This window comes from Chelonus insularis, unplaced genomic scaffold (assembly GCF_013357705.1).
Source record: "Chelonus insularis isolate UGA/USDA-ARS -01 unplaced genomic scaffold, ASM1335770v1 contig_126_pilon, whole genome shotgun sequence".
NCBI lineage: Eukaryota > Metazoa > Arthropoda > Insecta > Hymenoptera > Braconidae > Chelonus > Chelonus insularis.
The window spans coordinates 1-26,340 of record NW_023276366.1 but is presented as its reverse complement, the minus strand read 5'-3'; positions in this window follow the sequence as shown (position 1 = coordinate 26,340).

Below are 26,340 nucleotides of genomic sequence, written 5' to 3'. Positions count from 1 at the left end.
CGAGCCCCAAAAATCAGATTTCCACTACGTGATGATGTGTGTTTTAAAAGAGTCTTAACTGTTAATTTATGAGCAGTTATACCGTGGCTTCTTCCACAAATATGAAATTGAAGCGTTGCCTTTGTAAATTGTGAGTCAACTGTTCAAGAAAAAAAAAAGAATTAAAATGAATAAAGAGAAGAAGAGGCGTTGAACATACGTATAGATGACGACGACACAAAGTCACTAGTCATCGTCAGTAAGCTTGCGTTTTTCGAGGGCGACATGACGATTCTCAACCAGATTTGGACCATGGCCAGACATGCCGAGCGTCAACTTGTTTTAAGTAAAGTGACGTTAAGACGCGCCAAAATCTTTTATCCCTGAAGATTTGTGGGCGCACAGGCAATTCTTGAGTGAGAAATTAAAACTTGAAGGAAGTAAAAGAAAATTCAAGATATTGCGGTCGACTTTTGCGCTCTAATTTCTAAAAATATACTCATACACGAATTATATCGCTCTCTTCATTAGTAATTTTACGCTTGTTGCACTCACTTTGATGTCAAATACGAGATAATTACTTTGTGTTAACATTCATATATTTACATTTAGTTATTGTTCTTATTTTTAAATTAATGAATCCGTTTTTATCTTTACTTTTTTAATTTAATAAAACAATTTCTTATTTGTAAATTGTGATTTAAATTTACGTATAATTTATAAAAAACATTTTAAGATTCATGTTGTTGATCAATTTGCGTAGGCATATTGTGCGACAGAAACAAGAAACCATGTTTGAAACATATGCCCCTTTAGATGTGTCCTTCGTAATATGAATTAACTTTCTCATTCCCCTCACTACATCAAGACGTCTCGAGGTCATCAAGCACCCCTGGTGTGTTCAGTTCTCTTTTAAGGAGATATAAGGGAATGAGGGTTGTAGACAAGACGAGACAGGATATTGAGACATTAAGTGAGAAAGCGATAACGTACAAGAATATTATATATGGAGTTTAGAGCTCAAGAACCCCAGACTGGTCAAGCTGTCAGTGGATCGTAAAATAAGACATGCGTGCAAGCTGTCGGCTTTTACGACTTCTCAATTTCATCGATTTTTTACACGTGTCTAAATTAATTATCAACAAATGATTGATGAGCTAAACTAATACTTATATTGATTTTGCTTGCATCAATTTGCTGATTCTTTCTTAATATTTACTAACATACTGTCGTTCATTTATATAGCAACATTTGTTCACAATATTTTATTTATAAAAGTCACGTGTTAATAATTTTTTTAAATGAATGGAAATAATAAAACAATTTTGAAGAAAAATTTAATATTATTTTCGTTGTTATTTAAAAAAAAAACAACAACAACAAATCTTATCCTGATGAAAGATAACAAATATATTAATAAATAAATGAACGTCGTTTAAGATTTCTTAATGGTAATAACAATTATATAAAATAAAAACAGTTTTATGTTTTTAAATTTACTTCACAATAATTCATTAAACAGTTGATATAATCGAGCGACAAAAAGACAGAAATAAGATTAAAAAAATATCTTTGAAAAAAAGTTGAATTATTAAAATTAACTTGCAAAGTTTTATTCCAAAAGAAGAATCGACAGATGATGAAATCGATGTTTCTCAAATGCATTTGAAATACTGTTTACATTAATAGCCTGTAATTTATTCCAAGTCGCTACATTCTATCCTGCTTTGATAATTTGTTTTTTTAAGTAGAAAATTTTCCATTCATTTGTCAATTGAATACTCTAATATTAATAGTAAAATTGTTCCAGAAGATATAATAATTATAAAAAAATATTAAAATGAATGTAGTCTTTTTATTAATATAATTTACTCTACTATTGATTAATAAATATTCCATTAAATACCTTCAATTATTTTCAAAACTTACTGTCATTTAGATGAAAATTATTTAAAAAAATATTTGATTGAAATATTTTTAGTCTGAAAAATGTCTTAGTAATTTTTTGAAAGGTAAAATAAAAAATGTATAGCTACTTTAGACTCAACCTCACACATTTATGTATTCTGGCATAGAAGAAGCAGCAAAAGAGAAGAGGAATGAAGGATATAGGTGCGATGCGAGGGATTAACATTCGTAGCGTGTAACGTAACGTACAAGTACGGATGTCGAGCCGGCGACTTAACTCAGGGACAGCGGGCTGGAGATAGACGACCAAACTGGTTGGTTAGCCTGTTGGCCCATTCGTATAGCGTCGTACCATGGCTGTATATCCCGCACATATCAATATATATATATATATATATATATATACCTTCTTACGAATATAAGGAAAAAAGAAAGATCCAAAGTCGACAAGCCACCCGTCGTGCTGAATGCGATCACGCGGAGTTCGATGAGCTCTGAACGATTCGTTACGCTGCGGGTAGCTTTCGCTTCATGTGGCTTGACCAAATTGCCGATCCACTTGGTAAATAGTTAATAAAGTAACCCAATGTGGCTAATATAGCAATTGATTAATTTTTTTACATCACCATATATATAAAAATGATTATTTTTCTCAGTCATTTTTTGACAAAAATTTCCGGTACGTTATTATAATTTTGAACTTTTATCTATATATATATAGATAATAGTTCAAAATATATATATATATATATATATACTCTATATCTTATCTACAGTCAACTGTAAACTATAATGTGACATTCAATATTATTTTGTACGTTGTAACGATGAATAAACGACTGTCGTCTATATCTTTTGCGTAAATATGAAAATGTTGCTGAAATAATATTGAATTTTTATTTCATTCGTTTTAAAATAAAACAAATTACTTCGAGGGCCTTCTTACAAATAAAAAAGTTTAGTTAACTTTTGGCGTTTCATGTGCTTTATAATACAGGAGAGATAATATATTTCAAATTAACTAAGTTAAAAAACAAGGAGAAATACAATGTATATTTAAAAATCGAGGTCCATACGACTAACTTCCTAGTGGAAAGTAATAAAATATTTTCAAAACACAAATTATAAAAATCGTTTGATTTTTCTTATTTTTTTATTCTGCGCAAAAAACGGCTTAACCGATTTTGCTCAAAATTCTATTTGGTTCAAGGTATATAATTACATATTAAATGAAACTTGTCACATGTTAACATCATGATTTGTTTTTAAGATGTATGAAACAAAAATTGATAACCAACATATATACATACATACATACATACATCTGCACCCACAACACTCTCTTAAAGAGACCTTGAAACGTAAAGATATGTTAAAATTGGGATTACAACAATTTTTCACTGGAAAGTTAAAAATGAATCAGAAAAAAATAATTATAAATAAACTATAATGTGGTATCAAATTTATGTTTAAAATAGTTTTTGTACAATTTATGCATTGACTCAGCCCAACTAAACAGTAGATAAGTAAATTTGGGAGAGAAACGTTTAATATTAGCTTATTACCAGAAATATTAAGAAATAAGATATTTTGAAAATTTAAAATTAAATCGTTTCAAATCTTGTAAAAAAGAAGATATGTTGTACTATTTAACAGGAAATAAAGAAATAATTTTAAAAAAAGTGTTTATTTTATTTGAATAATAAAAAAGAAACGGAAAAAATATATTTTCCCACAATTAAAAAAAAATAATAATAAATTAATCATGAAGTATTTCAAAGACAAGTTTAAAGCGTACGAAGCGAACATTCTATTGACGATTAACCGCTGAATTGTTGACTGAATTATTTCAATAATATAACGCTCCGTGGGCCAAGTGGCATATTTCCAAAAGTTATTTGTCGTGATAGAAGCATTATTGGATTGAAGAGAACTCGTATTAAGAATGGGAAGATGGAAGTAAAGTGGGTAGATGAAGAGGAAAATAAAAAGAATAAATAAATAAATAAGATAATAAAAAGTATATGAGAATAAAAGGAATGAACCCTGAAAGAGCATCGGTAGTTTGTGATAGCCTGTGGGGACCAAAGATCTTCCTCTGTATCTACTTAGCCCGTGAATCGTCTCGCAGCTGTCTCGTTACTCTCCGAATTTTATGCTGGTAGATGTACGAAAAGTACCACTGAGAAATCTTTATTGCGTCGGAAGGTACGCATTAATGTGGCTGCAGTCTTGCATCCTTGTCTTTTCTTACTTGGTTCCTCATCTTTATTTCTTTGTCTAGCATGTATGCATGGACTTCACAAGCGATTTGCCAAGCGCGTGTACATTCAAAGGTTATCTTTTGTGATCGCGAGAAGGTAAAGCACGACCTCAACACGGCCAATGGGCAGTTGAGAGTGACGACGAACACGAGTTGAGATCCAATCGCTGTTACATCTTATTGAACCATTGAAACCAGCTATATCAGCGATTTCTTTGAATCTTTTTATACATCTCAATATGACTTATAACAAAATTTAACATTATTGTATTTAAATTTAATTAATAATCAAAATGAAACGTAATTACTTTATTAAAAAATAACAACTAAATCGTTCTAATAATTTATATACATGTCGGCCATATCACTTTCGCGCGAGGCTAAACGCTTCGGCAATTTCGTTTAATGACTCGTAACAAGCGTCGTTTGCAATATACTCTTCTACGATGCACAAGTAGTGAACTTGACCGAGAATGCAATGCAAGTGGCAAAAGAGTTCATTTGAATTTCTTAACTTTATTCCTAGTATATGTTCATTGTTTTATTTTTTATCGAATTTAGTCCATTTTTTTTATTCCCTAAATTAAATATTATTTGAATAAAAACTTTTATTTCTATTAATTATAACAAAGTATCTATGTTTGAACAATTAATTTTTAACGAAAAAATATTCATTTTCATTTTCATTTATTCTACGAGAGTTTAAATAAAAATTTGTTAAAAAGTGGAACATATTTATATTTATAATTAATTTTTAAAGAATAATTTCAAATAAATATAAATTCATTTTAGATTATTAATTAATAATTTGATAAAAACATTTTCATGATAAATAATATACAATTGAATTATCATTTAATAATAATAAGTTCATGAGAAATATGAACCTAACCTCACAGCTGTGTAAAACTAGTCATATATTTAATAATATTATATTAATAAAGTGAAAGAAAATGAAATTTATTTTCGAGAGATTTTCTCACGTCATGGGAGACACACTTCCGTTAAAAGATATAAAGTCGTGACTTGTATCTTTGTCACACAACTTGAACACATTACCGAGGCTGGATGTAAGATAAAGTAGATACAAAATATGCAGACGGGTGTAATGTTCATCAATGAAGAATATGAAAGCTGAATATTAAGAAGAAAAGATGTTGATGGATTTAAGTATATGTTAAATGATGAAACTGGTGATATATCTCTCTTTTAAAAAGTATACATATATTCTTTCATTTTGCTGATTGTCGAGAAAAAGGAAACTTATTGGGTGAAGGGTTCAGGACATTCCGGTTGGAGTACAAAAGAACGTTTTACTCATGCATGGAATCAGTTATGGGTGGAGATGTCAAAAATAAGAATGAAGTAAAAAAAAGGTAAAAACACAGTCCGGAAAAAGAAGAATGGCCAATTGTGTGAACATCATTAATTTTAGAATTACACACTCAAATTCCTGGTTAAATTTAAAATTGAAGAATATTGTCTGACTACTTGTTGTTACATATGGTAGTATATAAAAAGTGAAAAAGAACCTTCTCCACAAGTTTTTTCAATGCCAATGCTGGTAGATATTATGGCTTCATAGGACTGAGTGGTACAACAACACGTGTGAAACACATGCGTTTACGCTCCGGGAGTCCAACCCCTCTCGTCCTTTTCATTTTTTTCCCCCCTTTAGAAATATTCACATTACTTTTCTTTTTTTTCTTCAAATCTCAAATAGAAACTCTCCTTCTAAAATAAAATTTCACTTTTCAACCCACTGAAGTTTCCTTTTTATACTTATCAAAAATAATATTTATTTTTACAAATAGAAATAACAATCTCAAATTAACATTAATTTATTTTTTGTTTCAAGTAAAATCAATTATTAGTAGGTTTTCTTCAATTAAAAAATAAACACATCTTTGTCAGTAGTTAGATATCAAAAAATTATTGAATCAATTTTACATAATTACTTATAATTTAAATTTTTGATATTATGATGTATGGTATTTAACCGTTCATTTTTACAATCAGTAAGCATGTAAAAATTATCATCAAAAATGACTTAAAAAAAGTACTATTCCATTATAAAATTGTAAAACATGTGCGAGTTAATAACGTAAAACAATCGGGTAACGATAAACAAATTGTTAAGATATTTCAGAATTTTTTATTAGAAATTATTAGTCTCATTGAAATTTTAACGAAATTCATTATATTCAACATCAATGAAGATGATTTTTTAATAATAAATTGTCTGAATGTTATCATAAAAATTAATTTAATATTATAGAAATAGAAAAATAAATGGTAAATATACAAAGACTGAAATAATTGTATAATTATAAATAATTGAACAATAAATGAAATAATTCACTTGTACATATCAATAAATACATAATTGAGATTGAAAGATTAGTTTTCATGTTTTTTCTTTCTGATAATTCAATAATCAATCAGTTTTTAAAAAAAAATAGTTATTAATACTCATTTTCATCAGATTGATTAATTTCTACATCTATTTATCACCAATATTAATAATATAATAATAAAAAATTATTATTTATAAAACTGAAAAACAATTTAATATTAATTTAAAATTAAACACAACTTATTTTCTATTTATATTTAAACGAATTTTCAAATTTTAAAACTATTTTATACCTGATTTTTCGGTCTCTCTATGTTAGACGTTCTTCCGTTTCTAAATGATCTCTTAAGCATTGAACATGTGCTAGAGCAATTATCACAGCGTAAAAAATATACACATTTACTTGTTGGGATATGTTAAAAATGTATAGAAGCCTTGTACAATTGATGACCAGAACAATCTTTTCAGATTTGAAATATATTGCTACTGTACACTAAAAGAAAGTATATAAGAGTAAAAAAAAACGATATCTATATCTTTGAGACCACAGGGTTTGATGAATCATCATTTTGATTATTTTTTTGTTAGACTCATCCAAGTTTATATTTTCTTGTAAACTAAACAGTGGCTGCTTACTTTATGATTTATTAATGATAAATAAATAATCGCTAATCCTAAAGATAAAAATACGTTAGATATGTTTTTTAATCAACGAAAACTATTATCTCAAATACAGTAACGCTTGTTAATCTTCCAATTTGATTTTGATAACGATAACTCGTTTATCATTAAGATTTATTAAATTTAGACAGTAAAAATATGAAGTGACATAAATAATGCTTTATTAAAAATATTCATCAAGCGGTAAATATTTTTCTCTTTAAAATGTAATATAAAATTTCAACATTTTTCTTTCCCTCAATGGCTTCAATATTCGATACCAAGTTTCGAGTGTCAGTGGTAAGTTTGTGGATCCGTTTTCAACCACGAGATGTATCAGAATCGTGAGATAAAGAAGAAAATGTACTTAAAAAAACAACCTCAGAAATCAGTGTTACACATTATGTATATTTATTTATTTATTCATGTTATTGGCTTTTTTTGAAAAAACTACATTCAAAGTATTTCTTTTTTCAATATAATACATTTGAAATAAGAAATGTGAAAGATAGTAAAATGAAATAGAATTAAAAGAGGCAGAACACATTGACGAATAAAATAACTCGATGGAAGCTACGTGTGAAGATTCGTCACGTCAAACACCACGTACGTTCGGCAGTTCTCCACGTCTACAGCTTTTAATATGTTATATAACTCGATAACGACGAGCCTGTACCTTGGTTCTATCGGTATACAAATGTGGCTGAATAATTTTAGCTGTGTTCCCTTCGACTGCTGCTCAAATTTCTGTTGAGTTTTTCTCTTTTGCTTCGAGAACACTATCAACTATGAGTGAGAGAAAACATGAAATAGAAAATAAAAATGACTTATACCGAAAACGATGTAGATAGAATCGATACCATGATCCACAATATATCGACAACAGTTGCTAATCAAATACAAGTGTTTCTCAGATGAAATTAACTTAATCGTAATATCGATTTTAATACGTGTCTTATCATCAGTATACATTTGTCATGACTTATGTTATATGCTCGATACCTACTTCATCTTTGGTTTAATATTCAAAATTAGACTCATAAAAAATTAAAATAAGTATTTAGTCTTATTGAGAAACATTTATTAAAAAATTTTTAATTAAAACATAAGCGTTTAAAGTTGATGAATATATGAAGAGGGTCATCAGGATGAGGAGAGGGTCAATAGTATTCTGCTTCGTCAATGAAATGAACCACTGGGTAATCACGATGATGAGTAAAGTGTATAGTAGTCAGTCTGATCGTTTAACACGCTCGAACCTCTCTTTTTCCCGCCACTCTACTGAAGAGCCGGTACAATGAAAGATGAACGGACGTAAGCACCACGAGCCCACCCTATTTTTACTGCAGATATTTATCTGGCTAATGGCGGACGGCAATCGGCCGTAAACAATAGCTTCTTCGCTTAGCTATGCCTTTTTTTGGGTTTTTTATTTCTCTTTTGCATTCCCTTCTTCCTCGTTCGCCCACGAATCCTACAGCATGAGACTGTATAATCTACTCATACCATATAGCTCACCCTTTAGTTTATCGGGGGATTGATAAATGGCTTTGCAGGTAACCACAACTCTTGAAGAGAGATGGAGGGTGTCCACGGGTATTTTTCAATGAGGTCGCGACTTAAGGAAATTATCAAGCACTCATGAGAATGTGGTCTGAGTAAATAAATATAAATGGAGACGAGTAATAAAAATAAAAAAAATAGACCTTTCGACTCATTGGGGCCGTTGATTGGATTGTTATGCTGATTAGATTCATTCTTCGCGGGTGCATTGAAATGGAGTGCCGGCTTTTATTGGGTCATTGACCTTACGCCTGCATATTCAACTCCTATCCCATTCTATTCTTTCTTCTTGTCTCTTATTTTAACGTAATGTTACTAACTCGTATAGGAATGAATTCTGGATGAAACTTCTACGACTATTTTTACTGTAAAAAATAAACCGGAACTTACTGTCTTATAGACATATAAACTATGAAAAAAAGACACACATTTGATTCGTTTATTACTCACGACGTTTGCTATACGAGCTTCTATACGGGGGTAAGTATGCTTGTGGCAAATTCCACACCCCGGCCTTCCTCTCTCGTTATCCTGAAATAGAAACTGAGCGAGAACCTCGTCGCCTTGGGCGCAAACATACACATATGTTTATACACACACACACACACCTTCTTTACATCCATGAACCTGGATAATTTTACCCATTCAAGTAAACTAGAAATTCTAATTTCATTTTATGACTCTTGAATTCATCATAAATTGTCTCTTTTTTTACAATAACACGTTTATTTTTGAATAATGACATGTCGATTAGTATGAATATTTAACTTAAATACAAATGAGTCTGTTAATCCTATTCAAGATACATATGAGATAAAAAGTGATACAGTTGTTGGTGAACAAACATATGTGTAAAAGTGCAATAGTATAGATCCTCAATTGATTGTAGGACGAAACTTTTAAACCTGTAGACATCTCCATTTTTCTGAAGATCCAGTTGGCAGAGTATAGCTACCACCAAGTTGAAGAATCTCTTGCAAGGAATTCATGAACTCAATGTTGAAGAGAGCGAGGAGAACTTGTGGCAGCTGGTCAAACAACTCGGAAGCCTGTTCGCTTCTCTTTCGACGTATTGGGACAGGTAACTTGTCCGAACGCTTTTACACTTCTATATAGTATTATAAACCTAAAGTAAGTATCAGCAACTATGTTTTATACATTTCACAGCCTACAAGATCAATTTAATATTTAACGATTGTCAGTTATTTTCTGATAAAATTCATACAAATAATATATTATGTTGAGATAATTACATATTTTTCAGTAATGTTTACTTAACAAGTACAAGGAAAAACAAATCATGTTAAAATACCTCATCTTTAAATCAAAATTATTCCTACAATAATATTAATTTCTCAAAAATAATTCAGTTTTATAGAAATTATTTGTTTTTAATTGAAATATTTTTGTTGATTTATTATCCAATAATGTATATATATTTCAAAAGTTTTTGTTTTTTTGTTAAAAAATACTTATGTACTAAATTATTCCAACATTATTATAAATCATTTTCAAACATTTAAATTTATATTTTATTTTACTTAACATGTCCGGAGGTTGTATTTTGAAACATTTTAATTTTTCTCTAAAAGTCTTTTAAAGAATTTTCGTTTCTTTGTACGAAACAATATTTTCATCTTCGGCAAACTTTAAAGGGATTCTTGGAAAAGGAAAAATTCTTTTAAAGATAAACCTAGTATTTTATAAATTTTTTTTTTGTTTAGAATACTTTGTATATATTTTTAATTAATTTCAACAGATGTTTAATTCTCTATGCATTCTATAAATGCAAATCAACAAATGCATTTGTGTAAATATTTTAAAAAATTCGATTAATGTTTCTATCTTTTTTTATTATCTATCATCACTTTAATTAAAAAATCTTAGAAATCTCGAGAATTAAATCTTTTGATTTCAAACTCTTTTTAATATCAATTTTCAGAAAATTTTTTTTTGATGTGCCGGAGATATAATTTAAAAACGATTTTATCTTGGAAAATAACAATAATTATTCTTTTTCTCCTTGACTGGCTTAATTATAATAATTTTAAAGTTATATATGAAATAATAATTAATTGTAAAAATTAGAAAAAATGTATGCTTAACTTGAAAATTACGTGATATGAAAAAGATCTCACAAGAACCAGTTGATCGACCCACGTTCTCGCACACTTTCTCCCAAATTCTACCTTTAAAAATATGCTACTCGATAGTTTATGAGTCAGGATGAGATAGAGCTTTTGCCTCGTTTATATCTCGATTTTCTTCGCCTCCAAAAGCAGAGTAAAACCACGTACAAGAATTTCTTTTTCAGTATATCGTTATACCGTTCTCTTTATTCAATGATTCATTTTACTTTAATAAATTGTTACTTAAAAGAATGAAAATGGAAGAAAAAATAACTGAATGCTTCCACGTGAATCTCATTATTCAGTAGCTTTTAATTTCGTGCATTTTGTTGGATTCCATGGATTACCAAAGCACCTGTGGTGGTAATGTTGATGATAACAACAATATTTAATTCAGTTTTATCACACAACATGGCGTGACGATTCATCAACACGTTCTCTTTAACTTATATTACAAAATCGTAGTAATCATATTGCATCACTACTACTTTGTCTGTATTATAATTTCTATAAATATACCTGTATTCCCTTTTCAAAATGCAGGTATATTTTATTTATATTAAGAACAACCTAGGCAAAATACTCAGATGTTAAGAACGTTATTCATTCCCTTTTTTACTTTTTAGATTTTAACATTCAGATAGTAATGATTTTTAGCTTAATTCTATCTGTAGCTTTTTGTGTATTTCATTATTATATTTAATTGGATTTTTCAATTGAGAGAACACAAACTATTACAAGTGCATTTGTAAGATTTTCCAAGCTCAAGTTTTCAGGGTTCAGAGAATAGTAGAAAATAGCTACAAAAAAAAAATCATTTTTGTAACTGAAAACTAAAATAGCTAAGCTGCCTAAATTCTAAAATCTTCCATGAGCTGAGGACAAAAAAAAATGTCCAAGTCTAGTACTTAAGAAATTTAGAAAATAAATCATTGTAAAGATGTCAAAAGATTCATAATAAATACAAGGATACATTTTTTTTTCAAAATCATTGTTATTAATACCAACTATTATTAAGAACTATGAATGAAATTTTTTACAATTTTAAAAGATAAATTTGAAATTTATCGTAAAGTCCTGAAAAAATTTTTTGAATCTCATGTAAATTTTGGAATATATTTTCATATCGAGTATTGAGTATATTTTTAATAAGAAAAAATATTTATAATAATTCTTTTGGACAATATAAGCAATGCTGACTAATTTAATTCATTTTTATGTAATGCAAATCTTTGTAGACGCCTCGACAAAAAATTGTTTTGCGGTGTTTGCTGTAACTCAAAGTCTAGGGTACCGATTTTTTTGAAATTTTGTACGCTATTTCTACACTTACATCAAGTAATGACGTCGAGTTTTTGTTTAGAAATTTTTTCATCCTAAAAAAGACTTGGAAGATAAAAACGCGATTTTCACAAAAAAATACCAAAAATCGGTTAATTTGTTATTATAAAATAAAAAATTACTGCAAAGATAATTTCTGCAAAAACCGAAAAAGCAATTTAAATAAAATTATTCAAAACTGTCGTTATTCCTATATTTTTTATTTTGTAGCTCAATTTATATTTTTAAAGTTTAATAACCAAACAGAAAAATGTCATGAAAACGGTGTTAAAATGTAACATTTGGAAATGAACAGTTTTTTTTGGTTCATTTACACACATGAAAGTTTAATGCAAACTATATATTACCCTTTCTTAGGGTGCGGCTCAATCAATTATTATATGTGTTCATGTAGGTGAGTATGAGGGTGCGGTCTCTTGACTATGACTGGTCGTATATGACTGTGGCTATCCGCATGGCAACAACCCTCTTCCGCCAACATGAATTAAATTTGCTACTAGGGATGACATTTTAAAGGATTCATATGAAGGTTTTTTGTCTTAAATGATTTCAATATATCAACTTTCATGACGTTAAAAATTTTACTTATATATTAAGTATTATGTTTCCACTTATAAATTTATTTTATTTTTATTTTTCGAACTTTTATGTACTAAATAATATTTACTTAGTCTAAACTTTTAATAGATCAGTCAATCTTTTGAAAATCATTGTATTTTAGATACTTATCCTCCGATAAATGATAAGCTAAATAACAATGATGTTATAATCATATTTTTAATATAAAAATATGTAATTATATCCTAACTACAAAAAAATGGAATTTTAATCAAATTGAAGTCAAAAAAATTTGCGAAACATTTGCATGTGTCATTTAGATATTTATATGAATCCTTATAGTTGTCTGACTGTACTATTCTACACCTCAGCTTGGATTTTCATTTAGTTAGCTACGTAATATGTTCTCTTTACATATAGTATGAGTAAAACATCGATCACAGTAAAACTTTCTTTGCAAAATCGACCATCAAATAAATCTCCAATTGTTTTTTACAATCGTATGATGATAGTATAGAGTATTTGTGCGTTATTCTAAACCTCGAGTGAGTTTTCAAAAATTACAAGTGGGTTATTGTTAAAAAACCTTAAAGTGGACAATCATAGAGTTTTTACATTCAAACCCGTGCGATATAGTACTTGTGTTCTCGCACATGTGATGAAAATATTATTAGGTCAATTTCTATGGCTAATTATCGCATCACTATTATAAAAAACTATATAATCTGTATACCTTGTTGACTAGTTTTAAAAACTTCAAAGTCTCTTGATGAAACACAGCTTTTTAAATGAGTCACTGTGTAATTTATCGATAAATTGATTCAATTTAATAATTAAATTATTAACAATGATGAAACTGGTTTTTCTTTAACTGTTTTCTGATTTCATCTTGATATTATCAATCCATAATTCTTCATGTAAAGTACATAACCAGAGAAGTATTTATTAATTATAAGTTCATTATCTTTATTAGTTAGAGCTAATTGATTACTTTTCTATTAAGTCTTTACGCCTTTGTGATATAATTATACTTCTATGTACAAATAAACGCTGTTTCTCAATTGCGGACGAAAAGCAATAAACCGTCTCAGTTGTGGACGGGGTCTTTCCAGGTAATTACCATTGTCTTTGGCGTTGTCTCCTACGAGTTCAAAAATCTAAAAGTGGGGAGGAGTAGGTGGGAAAAGTGATGCGATTGGTTCGGAGAAAACTTTTTACTTGTAATGAATGCAGGTAAAGCTCCGAGAAAAAGCAAACATTAATTGTCATCGATGGCTTCAAATTCCGGCTCCACAGAATTTGAAAGGAGATCTCAGCTCTGGGCTGCACTAACAAACAGTGCAAGAGCTCCTAAGATGACGGATGCGAACGTCATCGTAGAAAGATCCGAAGAGGCACACGCATGAAGCTGAAGATCTCCTTCGATTAAATGTGCAATATTTAAATAATAGGAGAACTTTCTTCGAGAACTCATGGTGAAATATAACATGAAAATAATTTTTAGATTGGACTTTGTCCAAAAAATTTCTAAAAAATTCCTATCGAATACTGCTCCTCAGACAGCAGCTCCAATAAAAAAACGGCCCTTTTAAGGGCTACAAATATATCCTACAAAAAACCTTATGTTTTAACGAGATATATATATGTATATGTGAACATTTAATATTAAATGAATTAAATATCATACAGTAAATAATAAATAATTTTTATACTTAAATTGAATAACTTACTTCTGGCAAACAGTGTTCCGAATAACTTTACCATTTTTGATATCAATTTTATAGTCCAGTTAACATGCTTTGAAAGTCAGTTGAATCTTAACCGATTTGGTTTATTAGGTTGTTTTTAGTGAAGGCAGACATCAGTATAAAGTTAATAACTATATGGTAAAATGTGTATTTTTGTTCATAAAAAAATAGTTTTTTTTATTAAATATCTCGAAAATAGCACATCGGAAATCGAGACATGATCCGTATGATTTTTAGAGTTCTTCACAAGAAAAACAAATAAGACAAGTTTCAACTCTGTACAACTGATAGTTCTCGAGAAACTTAATTGTTTATATCAAAAGTACTACTGTTTGTTAAACAATTCATTGTCGTTTATCAACAAATAAACTTTTTTAAGTTTTTTTTTAATCAGAATCAATATTTATGTCAAATATATAAAATAACTTATTGATTAAGTACCATTACTTTTTTACATTTAAAAAAAATTTATATCTAATTATGTGATAATTCCAAGCAAAATTATTTGTAAAAAAAATTATAATTATTAAACCATTATTCAGAAATGAAATTATTGTTTAATAATAGTACAATTATATTTTTTGTATCAAATTCATTTCACTAAACATAAAATTTGATATTTTATAATGAAATTCAGTAACATTTATATGTATATTTTGAAAAAATATTAATAAAATAATTGGAAACTGTTTTGAAAGAGGGAATGATTAAATTTAGAAAACCTTGATTTGTAATTTAGTTTTTAAAATCATCTTAACATATGTTTTTTCAGCTCAAATAATTTAAAAAAAGTTGTACATTTACTCTGTCAAATTCTAATAATTTAATAGCGAAAATTTCTCGATAGTTAACGTGTGAGAATATATAGCAACCGATATAATGATATAATACATGGGTAATCAAATAAAGGAATTATTTTAACCAAACAAAAATTTCTAGTCAGCATAGTATGTATTGCCTTGTTCTCCAGACACTCGAAACCATCGAGCATCTACTTGTACGCTTGCCACGATGTAAGAGGCTAAATATAAATTCCCCGTGACACTTGTTTCGAGTAAATCAAGCCGGCAGAGCGTGGACACAAGCAAGGAGTGAGAATAAAGCTTCAGGCGAGGACCAGTCGAAGGTAGGATAATAAAAAGATGAGTGGATGATGGATTATCCAGCAGCAAAAATAATTATTCAAATATAAAAAAGATAAATATGACATAGATTAAAGGTTTATTATCAAATTAATAAATATATAATTTTAAATACATTTGAAATTTTTCGACTATTATTAGTTGCTTTAAAAATTTCGTTAACATTACTCATCATTATATTTATTTATTTATTTTTATTGAAAAATAATTATAAAGAAGAATTTACTTATTTCAGGAAAACCATAATGCTTTTTAATACCGAGTACCTAAAATTTTAACCAATTAATTATATTCGTCCCATACACATTACATGATGACTGCTTTTGTTGTTATTCAGTACCAACGATTATCCGCTCTGATATCTGTGGCACATGAACTTGAACTTGGCTATTCCAATAAGTTATTTATTATAAGAGAAGAGAGGAAAAAAAAGTATAACATATTTAAAACTCAGAGTCTTATTAAGTTAAGAAAAATTCACGATTATTCGATGATCCAAAAGACGATATCTGACTGGTTCTGTGGATGCGTCAAGATATTCATGGACGACTCAGCTTGATGTCGAGTTCTCGACCCTCTCTGGAATTCCATAATGTATTAGTAAGCACATAGAACGGAGACGTATCCGCGATTCGAATAATCGATATGTCGTCTGGACTACATTGAGATCAAACGCATTCAGACAGTCCGTGACAAGAGACTAACTCACATCAAGTCAAGATGTATCTTGATCAATGCAATTTTCAGGAGAAATAATCAATATACGTCATACGTGTATTTTTATTTTACTTGTATTCTGCCGTTACGACTAATTTATTTTTATTCAGTACTGCAGACTAGAATAAAATTGTGTAAACGATCACAGAATTTTTAAACTGATCTAAATGTTTTTCACGAATTGATACTAACGTAGTAGTGGTGTGTCATGTGTCTTAAAATCACAGAAGTCACTTTACAGACATGAATATACTATATATACAAGCCAGTTCCTGATGTGTTAGAAACTATCGTAAAATTCTTCGAACGATCGATCTTCGAATAAAAATGTAAAGCAGGAAATGTTGTGGAGATTGAAAGAAAGAATGAGAGAAGACTCAAAGATTCTTGTATGTGTTTTAGTCTTGCATATTTTTTGTATCTTTTCTCCATCGTCTTTCGTCGAATATCCAACTTGCTTTTTAGCTTTTACGACAACCATTTATACACGCATAAATACGTGAGCATTATGATGGTCAAGCCGAAAAATGTATATTGAGCAAAAAAAACCTGTACCATCGTAAAACTTTTAAAAATTCCAACCAGTTAATATACAGATTGCGTTGCATTTATCAAATTTCATTATTGTTGTTTAGATTTCTTGGATGTAACGAACGAACTAAATTGTTATTTCCTTCATCACTCTTCATACTATTGTATTGATTATATATACATATAGGAATCTGATGTAATGTTTAAACAAAAAAACGAGCGAATACAATACCAACAGAGATAAAAATTAAAGAAAAGACAAAAGAAGGAGAATATCCTGATGCAGAAAGCAATTAAGTGGACCCCCGGATGGTTTGGGTGATTTTCTTTTTATATACCTTCTCCTTTTTGTCCCTGAGAAATTCTGAGATCAAAACAAAATTACTATATTTTTATACTCCCAAATTTAGAGACAATTAAACACTCATTATACTGCTTTTCTTACCGTTATAATTTATTCAACACTGCACTAAACAAAAAAAATACGATAAAGTTAATTATTTGTAAAGAATTTACATCGTTTCTCCATTCTTTCTCCATTATCAATTACTCTCAAAATCAGTTTTAAATTAATAATTAATTTATTTTTTGAATAAATAATACATACATAGTATAATTAAATTCTATCCATTGGTATGTAAGCATATTGGATACAATGTCTACATCAGATATTAAAAATGTAAACTAAGTAAATCTTTAATATTGTTAGCATTTTTTTGCGTGACAGTTCGTGATATTTTGTTCAAAGGAACAAATTTATGTCATAAAATTAAATGAGAAAGAAAGATGTGGGACGTGATGGTTAGGGCAAAATGAGGTAAAAAAATAACATAAAGAAAAATGGCAGGTCACTGAGTGACTGAGGGTGATTATTTTGCGTGAATCTAATTCTTGTGTATTAGACGTGGGTTTTGCGATAAGGACATTAAAGTGAGGTGAAGGGGAAAAAATTCTGTCTAAGGGGTGAGAAATATCGCGTGCGACCCAGTTTTCACATTCATGGGCCAACGACATCCGTTCTCTCACTCTTTGCGTCTGAGTTCAAAAAACTATGACCTTTACCTGACTTAATAGGTCCCTTAAATATTATTAAAAAGGAGATATTTTTTAAAATTCGAATAATTAATGATTATTTATGTGATATTATATGTGCCTTTTATTGAGATGACTCGTTATTCAAACTGTAAATTTTATTCATGCCTACCAAATTTTTTTTTTATTAACTTTTTCCCTACAGTGTGTCACCGACAACACATGCACTCTGTTCTGCATTCATATAGTTAAATTTTAATCATGCATGGTTTTATAATACAAAAATAAAACAACAAATCTTTAATAGAGGCTTTATATTGTTATTTGTCTATTAGTATATATTTGCGCAATAAGTAAAAATTTCCTTTTTCAACATAATTTTTATTAAAAATGTGAAAAAAACGATTAGAATATAAATCAGAATATTAATAATTAGCCTTTATTATTAAATATATTATATATATATATATATATATATACATATATATAATATAATATAAAAATTGAATTTTAAGTTTACGATGTAATAATTACTGAAATCAAAAAAGTCATACAAAAAAATTGTATCATGAAGCACTTAGTTTAATTACTATGATATCTCTGGCATTAACAAATTATCACAAACATTAATCGTAGTATTAACATTGGGTACAGACATTAACATCTACTTCTTTATTAATATGATACTTACTTATGATACAAGTTTTATCTGAATTTTCATTTAATAAATAATTAACAAAATATTTATTAAAAATTAATTAGTTACTTCAATAACAAAATAACTTGAAAATTTTTCTATTTTAAAAAGGACTCAGCGAGTACACAAATCTGAACTGAAAACACTCTTATCATCTTCTTTTGGATAGCAAAAGTAAATTTTATCTTCAAGAATGGTGAATGAGTGGGCAATGAGACAAGATAGAAGATCTTTCAGGTCATTGTTTTTAAGTATATATTATATGTAAGTCGCGGTAACGAGCTTGCGAACTTAAATACATTGCTGATAAGATAGAAGAAATATATAAAAGCCTTTGCTACTAACGAATGGGTCGTTGCTGAAGTGCACATACTTATGTGTATAATATAGATAATACGACTCCTCTTTTAGTATTGTTGGTTCAAATTTTAGTGGGTACAATATTTACTGTGAAGCATAATTTTTTTAAATTATTCATAATCAATTCTAAATAAATATCATTGATTAACGAATTTTAGATTTAATAAACTAATGCATAAATAGTTAAAATTGTTTTAAGTTTAATGTTTTACAAGTATTGTAAATATTTCAAATAATGATTTTTTAAATAACTATTTATTACGACTCATTTATGTCTAATCAGTTTTTGAATAATTTTAATCATTATCATCTCACCAAATTTTTACATTATAAATACACAAAATACATTGAAAAACAAAATATTATTTATAGTTTTGTAATGAACAATTTCCGAAATAGATTTGTTTATGCTAAAAAATATTTCTCAGATGACTACTCTGAGCTGATAATTTTAGTTTTACAACAATAGTTATGGAGATCTTCAAACTTTAACAATAATTCTAAATTTAAGTTCCATTTATGCGGTGTCAGTCAAAGACATAATAATTATAGATTTTTCTTTTAAAATTGAAAGGATAATTTATTTCACCGAACTGTGTTATAATTTTTTTTTAAAACTCAATGGATAAAAATGAATTTAAATTTTTGTCAAAAAGTATTTTCAATCGAATAATATATGGAAAGAATGATAAGATTTAGCTTTTTTTAACTTTTTGATTCTGCAAAAAAAATAGCTGGACCGATTTTGCTGAAAACCTAATCAGTTCTTAGTTGCGTAACTTTACGTCGAATGCAATTGGTCCCACGTTGATATCATTTTTTGTTCTCGAGATTATCGAGCAGAAAAATAATTCCGAATGCACGTACGAATACGTACATAGACACACACACAGACGTTAACAAGAAAACTCTTGTATTCGACTCTGGAGATCTTAAAACGTAGAGATATGTCAAAATTCGGGATTCGCAAAATTGGACCCTTTACTATAACTTTCCACTGGGAGGTTCATTATATGCATTTAGAAAACTAACTCAACATAACTTTAAAAATTACCTTCAATGTTATTCAAAGAATGCTATAAATGCTGTTCAACTAAAAATATCAACTTACGTCAATTTTCAAATTGTAATGAACAGTTAAGTTCTATTCAAGCAGTTTTTAATTAGTTGTTAATATTGCTTTTCTATAATAAGATTTTAAAAAAAGCCATTTCGTATTTTATAATGAACCAATTAATTAATTTAATAAATCTTCTAAAGTAATTTTAATGATACAATTAACATTTGAAATGCGATATCACAAGATCTTTAGAGTTGATTATTATCTTTTGTTTTTGTTACCATTTATTATTTTTAAATTTACGTAGCCTATATGTAGTTTTTTTATTTTTAAATATTTTCCTTGTTATGCTGTCATAAAAAGAAAAAGATTTTTTAAAAAATTAAAACTGGTGATCAACTTCTTGACTCAAAATTAACAGGGGAGCATTTTTTTTGAGGAAAAAAGATATATTTGTCCCATTCGTTACTATACCTTGTTTTTAGGATAATATAATTCAAATAAATGAATGATATAAAAGAATTTTTTTATGTCAGTTTTGTTGATAATAAGATAAAGAAGAATAAAAAGTTAGGTATTAAAAGAAAAAATGCTTCAAGGTTCTTTCATTAGATTACGATTCGACACAGAGAAGTCAGAGAAGGGACAGAGGCAGAAGACGAGACGAAAAAAACGAGGAAAGAAGTGGAGAGCGAGTTCATCTTGCTTGTACAGACGAGGATGGGTGGACCAACCGGTCTTGTTCGACTTAACTCAGACATATACAGTCAATGAACTCTACGGAAAATGTTTAGTAGTTTAGCTGACCTCACAAGGATATAAATGTCTTTTGATGAATCCATACCCTTTTGTCCATTTTATGCATAATAGCTGGAGGTGAATGAAATCGTTAAGAAAGAATAACGTCTTTTCTAAATGTCTCACTGTACATATTTTATGTTATGGAAGCGATGGAATATCAAAAATAAAACTTTTTGAATTACATAAATATTTTAACAACAATAAACCTTTGAACCTCTTTTTGTATTAATACTCATGTTTATTTACTTAATGTAAATTAAAGGTCCTTACTACCTGTCAGGTATGAATTTATGTTATGAAAATATTTTAGTTGTCGTCGTCAATTAATTTTTTTCACTTCCGATAAGATTACCTATTTTATTTGCATGCTTTAGTTCATTTTTTGTAATTTATAATATAGCTCATGAAGAACATCTAGCCAATTTAAAAAAAATCAATAGATGTCCCGTTCTCAAATGTCAATGAAAGTTTAACATTAGAAATAAGAATATTATAATGAAAGTATACAAAAATCTGACTATCGAGAAATAAATCCTGCTTGTGATAAACAAATTTTCACTAATAATAAGTAAACATATTATTTTTATCTATAAGATTGAATACTTTTTTTATTTAAATTTACTTTAATCAATGTTTCTTAAGATGTAAAGTTAAAAATAATTACATGTATATTTGCACTGTTATTAAAAAATAATTAAATTATTATAATTATTTACTATTTCATTAATTACCAAAGATTAATTTTTAAATTTTAATCACATTATTAAAAAATCGAATAATAAATTTTATTTGTTCCCTTCGTTATTTTCTATTCATTATCATCGAACCATGAAATGCCGATTTTTATTAATACAAGTATTTATTTAAAAAAAATGGATAATTTTCAACTTAAGTATTTGTATTATTTGAGTTAATTAACGAACTTTCTATTGATGATTAATATTATTTCTTTTTTGATGATACTTTTAAGAATAGAATTCAAATTTAAACTTCAAACATAATATTTTTCATTTGATGATTTTTTTAATTTTTTGCCATATTTTTTAGTTTAATAATATAACTTAACTTATACACACATAAAGTATAATATATTATATTCAATGCAGAGCATGATTACTCTTATGTAATAAAGCAATAAACATTCATAAGTCTTGGCACGCCGTAGAAAAATATTTGAATTAACAAACATCCATCATAAACGACTGCACCACCATTGGTTTGGTATCCTATCACTCACATAACGTTTCAATTACTAATCACGAATTTAGAAGAGATAAAAGCTAAGCGGTTAAAAGTTGATTTATATCTTCTGTGAAGGTTAATATAGTGGTAAGATAATTCGATTGTAATGAAAAAGTGATCTGAATGACATGAAAATTTTCAGTTATTGAATGTATACACCAGTTAGTTACCTAGCAACACACAAAAAACGATAATAGATGTAATGTAATATTAAAAATGATCATTATGTGTATCAAATCGCTCTACACAGAAGATACTTGTGTTAAGTAAATTGTTGAATACGAAGGAAAGCTACCTGCACTCCATGTAAATCTAGTACGTATTAAATTAGCTGACCTTATACTCGCGGTTAACGAACTTGCTCGGATCGCTGCCACGTGCAGTCATTGCCTCACCCTGTTGAGATTCTGCCACTGATATTTTTACTAATGCCCTTGCGCATTTTCTTAAATTTGCTTCTAATTTTTTTTAATCACTTAATTACATAATTGTATGCAATTTGTCTAGTGATTAATTTTTTAAATAATACATTATTATTATTATTATTATTTATACTTATATAAAAGAATTGATTAGACAATAAACGTGAATCGAAAAAATTGTAGTATTTTCTGTTAAATTATCATACTGTTTAAAGGCCATAAGTATAAATGTCGACCTGTAGAGGGCAAGGTTAGCTGTGCAGTAGCCATCAGTTGCATCTCGTTTATTCTGCTCATGCTAATAGATAATATCTGTAGTCTGTGATAGAACTTTAGAATGTATAAAACAATTCCTATAAATATTTACTCGTGTCTGATATTTACTTCTCCTTTTATAAATATCTATTTATACTCCTTGGCGTTAGATGACTATGACAAATATATACAAAAGACAATTGTAATACTAATATAAAACGGTTCCTCCAAATCAACATGTACAAAAACATTTCAAAACTCCATTAATGATTCCTTTTTTTTATTTTCTGAGCGTACAATTATTATTATTCTAAAGAAATAGAAATTTTTGATAATTGTGAATAAAAACTTTTCCATATTTTATTGAATAATGACAAGTACAAAATATAAAAGACTTATTACTTCAATTATTCTTTTACATTTACAAAAATGTCGACATTCTACGGTTTCGTTTTCAAGATAAACTCAATCTAAATTATTTGGAAAAAAATTATATTTCACTTTAATTAGTGAATTTTTTTATTTACATTATCAATTTAATACCAAAAATTTACATTAAAAAAATTAATTAAAAAACATTTAAAAAAAGCTATAAAACATAATCTTCAATAAAAAAATTATTTTATTACATTCAAAGTTATCATCAAAACGTATGGTATGTAAGTATGTACTTTCTCTGTTACTCGTCGTTCTTTTAAAGATAGAGAAACTAAAGTGCCGAGTGTTTAAATTATTTCAGGTGTTCAACATAACACAAGGTATGGTTTTAACATTATCGTCTGGCAACATCGACAGTAAAACAACGCATTTCAGAATTCTTATAATGACAAGAAAAATAATTTAGCGATATCAAAAAAAAAAATAAATAAATAAAAAAAATAAATGGTACATTGAATGTATAAAAACGATAAGTAATCATTGCTTCAGATAATTTTCGTTATTTTAAGGTGCAAATTGTATTCTCAGGCTTGAAAATTAACGATAAAGAATCAATTTATCATGCTTGAATCTTCATTGCTATACAATTGAGCACTTGAGAATATATTTAATAAAATTTTCAATACTAAATAAGAAATACAATTTGTGAGTCTTAAATTTTTGTAAACATTATTTCATTATGTAAACAAAGAAATGTATTAATAAGAACCGTATTATCGTGTTGATATAATCGCTATATTCAATTCATTGATATGTTTTCCAGTCTTTCAACTATGCTAGAGGTTGAATTACGATATTATCATCGTAAATAGCAAGAAAAATCGAGCGAGGTTATATTTTCACATCAATAATCATTATTTAAGAGTCAATAACACAAAAAAAATCATTGAAAATACGGTACCTGATTGTTTATGAAAGTCATAAAGAATAGTTTCGTCACAATGATTTTCTATTAATAATAAAATTTTCTAATTCATCCTTGAAATCCTTCGTCACTGTTTATAATAATATTCATCTCGTTTATGAAATCAAGTGATAAATAATGCATAAGTAGATGTCATGAAGCGTTCAATAAAAGTGCATTGAAAAAAGGTCACTGCAAAAATACAATAATATCGTGCATTAATGAGTAAGGAAATCATTGCTCAATGTATTCTACTGAAATTTTATAGCTTACTCATAAATATCTGAAGAATATAAGCAATGAAAATTAAATCGTTTAAAGGGATACCTTCAAAATAGCATATGAAGGAAATTGTTATAAAATAATTATAACTATATTCTGTGAAATCATACTTCTTTTGTGAGCTTTTTAATATTACATGTTGTGCAATTATTTTTTACAAAACTTATACTTTAAAGAAAAGTTGAATATAAAACAACAGCATAAATAAATAAGAATTTATCTATAAATGCGTTCGTAACATAGTTTATTAGCATTTTTAATTTAAAAAATTATAGAAGCATATTAATTATTTAACGTTTTTAGTTTTCGAAATTTTTAATGTAAATTCTTATTAAAGCACTTGAATCGTCAAGACTCTAGACTGAGTCAAGTCTATGCGTATAAATATGGAGGTCAACACGGGGTCCAATGGTTCCATATTCAATGGAGAACATGCGACTGTCTTCCGTTACTCTATTACTTACTATACTGCACGAAAAAACTCTTGTTTAGTAATTAAAACATAAATTCCGGTCATTGCTTTAAATTTCAGGCTACTTTTGAAATAAAGAATTTTATGTGTTGTAGAAAAGATAATTGGAAATAAGTTACACAATTTTAAAAATCAAAAGTGCAATTCGTAATTAATTTTTGTTCGAAAATTTGCCAAATCTTTCTATATACTTTGTTAAAAGGTAAATAATTATGAATTAAACCTCAATGAATTTATAAAAAAAATTATAAGATTTTTTCTTTTCATGAATAATTTTGTAATGACTTTAAAATAATATATAGTTGAAAATCAGATTAACATGATGAAACTTTGAATAAAAATCAGTTTTAACATAATTAATATTCGAATAATAAAATGTATTGAATTCAATGGTAATAGAAATCACATTTAAGAAAAATTGTTGATAATTTTATCAATCAAATAGCATATAATAAAAACAATTACATTAGTTTGTATAGAGAAGTTTCAGATTAACGTTCAAAAAAAATAAATATCAATAGATTAATAATGATATTTCTAGATTATATAAATGATATAAAAATATTAAAAATTATGAATGATTCAATTATTCAGTTTTTAATTTAATGTATTATTAAAATAAATTTATATAAGCAATAGAGAGAACATTTTTTTACTGAATGATAAAAAATAAACTAAAAAATCTTCAATTTTCTTTTCTTTTTAAATTTGAATAAGAATATATGTATTTTCATAAAATAATTTAACTTTATTAAAAATTAACATTAATTTATTTTAAGTCATTTAGAATTTACAGGACTGAGTATTTTATTAGTTTTAAAATCAATATTAATACCAATTCAATTTTTCCGATGTAATAAATCTAGAAATTTTAATATATTCTTAATAACGAGTAGAGAAAATTTTTGTTATCTATGAAGTATTTTGATTTAAAAATAAAGCATTTTTAACGTTGTTTTTATTTTTAAAAGATTAAGATGGTTGATGGAATTTCAAAATTCTTCTTATGAAAATTATTTGAAAATTTATATTTAAAACTGGCAAATAAATATTGACAAATATTCCTTCTTTCTATGAAAATGTTGAAATCAATATTTAAGAATTAATTGATATATCACAAGTAACTTGAAATTAATAACATATCGTTTGGCTATAATTCTTACAATCATTCTTAAGTTATTCGATAGAATTCAAAAATTACTGCTATTTTAAGCTTAAAGTTCTTGGCCTTACCCTTAAAGGTCAAAGTCTCACAATTCATCTAATTAAATTTATCATTTTAAAATAATTGAAATGAAATCATAAAAAATTACAAATAAATAAAATAGAATTACTAGACTAATAAATTGACATTATCTAGAAGATAAGTAAATGGTTAAAATAATACAAAACTAAAAATCAAAAAACAATTGTATATTTTAGCAATTAATATTGTATCTTTAATAATTTTTTGTGCATCTTTCAGACATAATTGTCATTT